Source organism: Agelaius tricolor, unplaced genomic scaffold (assembly GCF_023055355.1).
Source record: "Agelaius tricolor isolate 1412-34295 unplaced genomic scaffold, bAgeTri1.0.p SCAF_60, whole genome shotgun sequence".
Classification (NCBI taxonomy): domain Eukaryota; kingdom Metazoa; phylum Chordata; class Aves; order Passeriformes; family Icteridae; genus Agelaius; species Agelaius tricolor.
Window position 1 is genome coordinate 1,635,001 of NW_027269320.1, and position 2,500 is coordinate 1,637,500.

At 80.0% G+C, this 2,500-nt stretch overlaps 1 non-coding gene across 1 annotated transcript; it reads left to right on the forward strand.

Moving 5' to 3' along the window:
- The first annotated feature begins 2,216 nt into the window (after window positions 1-2,216).
- Window positions 2,217-2,369, forward strand: LOC139605184 (5.8S ribosomal RNA). Its single transcript, XR_011684280.1, has one exon. It is a non-coding gene; the product is annotated as a 5.8S ribosomal RNA (ribosomal RNA).
- The last annotated feature ends 131 nt before the right edge of the window (window positions 2,370-2,500 follow it).

The following is a 2,500-nucleotide window of genomic DNA, read 5'->3' on the forward strand; positions in this document are numbered from 1 at the left end:
AGCGGGGGCCTTTGCCGGCCGCGGCAGAGTGTCCCGCTCTCGGGCCGAGCGGCCTCCCTTCTCGCGCGCGGCCGAGGAAGTCCGAGGGCCGAGGCCTCCGGGCGTTCCGGGCCGCGCTGGGTGGCGCGCGCGCGCGCCCGAGGTCGTGCTCGGCGGTCGGGCCCGCGTGTCCCCCGCGCCGGCGGGGCGGCCCGAGCCGCGGCGGTCCTCTCGGGCGCGCAGCGCCGGGCTACTGAGGGAAACCCCGGGCCCCGAGAAGGACGTGGCGGTGGTGGCGGCAGATGTCGGGCGCGCCCCCGCCGGTGGACGCTCCCCCGAGGGCGGCAGCGGGGGAGGCACCCCGGCGGGGCCATGCAGGTCGTTTCCCTCGCCCCAGGGCCAGGTACCTAGCGCTCGGCGCCTCGGCGGTCCCCCCCAGGTTTTCTTGCCCTCGGCGTCGTCAAACGCTGCGGGTTGGGCCGAAAGGGGGGCCGGCGGGGCCGGGCGGCGGTTTAAAGACTCGGGCGGCTCGGCGTGGCCCGCCGTGGCGGCGGCGGTGGCGGCGGCGGCGGCGGCGGCGGCGGGCGTGTGCCGCGGGCGGTGGCCGTGCGGGGCGCCACGGAGGGGTGGGGAGCAGCTACTCCCGCCGATCCCCTGCGGTGGTTGTCCCGTGGCCACCGGCCGCGCTCCTCCGTCGCGGCCGTCGTCGTCGTCGTCCCCGCCGCGCGCCGCGGGCGGGGTCAACCGCGCCGCGCCGGGGAGGGGCGCCCTGCCCCCCCCTCTCCGCGGCCCGGCCTCGGCGGAGAGGCCGCGGCGCGCGGTCGGCCGCGGGGGCCGACCCGCCCGCCTCGTGGTAACGGGCGACGCCCGGCAGAGAGCGCGCGCTCTCTGCCCCTTCCTCGGCCGCGGGGCGACGGCCGCCGGGGCCCGCCCGCGCTCTCTCTCCTGGGCCCGCCGCCGCGGTCTCTGGCGCGCGCGGCGGCGCCGCGTCCGGCGCGTCCGGCGCCTCTCTTCCCCTCGACGGCCTTTCCTTCCTCGAAGGCGCGGCGCGGCGGCGCCGTCGTCCGCCGGCCGTCCCCTGGCTCGACCGCCCCGCCCGCCGGTGGGGGGGGGGCGAGCGCTCGGCGGGCCCTCCGGCGGCGGAGGCCCGCGAGCGCGGGCGACCCCGTGGCGAGCGGCGGCGGCGCCGCTCGACGGGTGTCCCTCCCTGCGGGGACGGTCGGCCGGACGGCGCCCGCCGTCGGCCGGCGGCGGTCCCGTCCCGGGCGCCGCTCGTCGCCTCGCCTCCGTCGCCCTTGCCCGCGCGGCCGCGTGTGGGCCGCGCAGGAAGGCGTGCGGGGGCGGCCGCGGGGGCGCTCCTCCCCGCCCGGTCTCCGCGTGCGAACGAGGAGAGCGGGCGTTGCCCCCCGGCTCAGCCGCCGCGGCGCCTTCCCGCCGGGCGCGTGCCCGAGGCGAGGGGCCCCGGCGGTGCGAGGCGGCGGCGGCGGTGCCGGGCGTTGCCGCCCCGGCGGCGGCCGGGTCTGCCGTCCGGCAGGCCTCGGGCGCAGGCGACGCCGGCTCGGCTCTCGGTGGCGCCCGCCTCCGGGGCCGGCGGCGGAGCGCGTCCGCCGGTCGCTCGCCCGCCCGCCCGGCGGGGGAGCGGTCCCGCGGGAGGCGTGCCGGCGGGCTGTGCCGGTCGCCGTCGCGTGCCCGTCTCGAGCCCAGGGGAAAGGCCCGTGCCCCGTGTGGTGGTGGGGGGAAGAGAGACAACGCCGGCCGCGCGGCGGCGCGGCGGCGCTCCGCGCCAGGCCCGCGGCGTCGGGGCCGAGGGGAGAGCCGGCGCGGCGCGGGGGCCGACGGCCGCGCGCCCCCGGCCGCGTGCCGTGTGCGTTGTGCGCGTCGTCCCGTGAAAGCGAGAAGCGGGCGGGCCGCCCTGTGCCCCCCGCGCGTCCGGCGGGCGCCGCCCGGCCCTCCGCGCGGAGGCCGGGCCGAGCCCGGGCGCCTGGGCCGCCTCCGAAGGACGGCGTGGGTGAGGTCGGCGTCTCCCCTCGCGGGGGGAGGCGGTCGGGGGCGCGGGCTCCCCCGCCTCTTGGCCGGCCTTCGGAGAGTGGGTTTGTTTTTTTCCTTTTTTTCCCTCCCGTTTTCCGTGTGCTCGTACGGTCTCGGAAGCCAGGCGCGCGCCCGCGCGTCCTCGGCGGCATTGTCCTAAACCAAAAAAAAGGGGCCGCTCTGGCGTGAGCGGTGCCCGAAAGGCAGACAACTCTTAGCGGTGGATCACTCGGCTCGTGCGTCGATGAAGAACGCAGCTAGCTGCGAGAATTAATGTGAATTGCAGGACACATTGATCATCGACACTTCGAACGCACTTGCGGCCCCGGGTTCCTCCCGGGGCTACGCCTGTCTGAGCGTCGCTTGACGATCAATCGCCGTCCGGGGGCCACCCCGGCGGCGCGGCTGGGGTCGCCTCGCAGGCCCGTCGCCCGCGGCGGGCGGCGGCGGCGGCGGCGGCGTGCCGCCGGTGGCCGGAGGGAAGGCGGTCAGG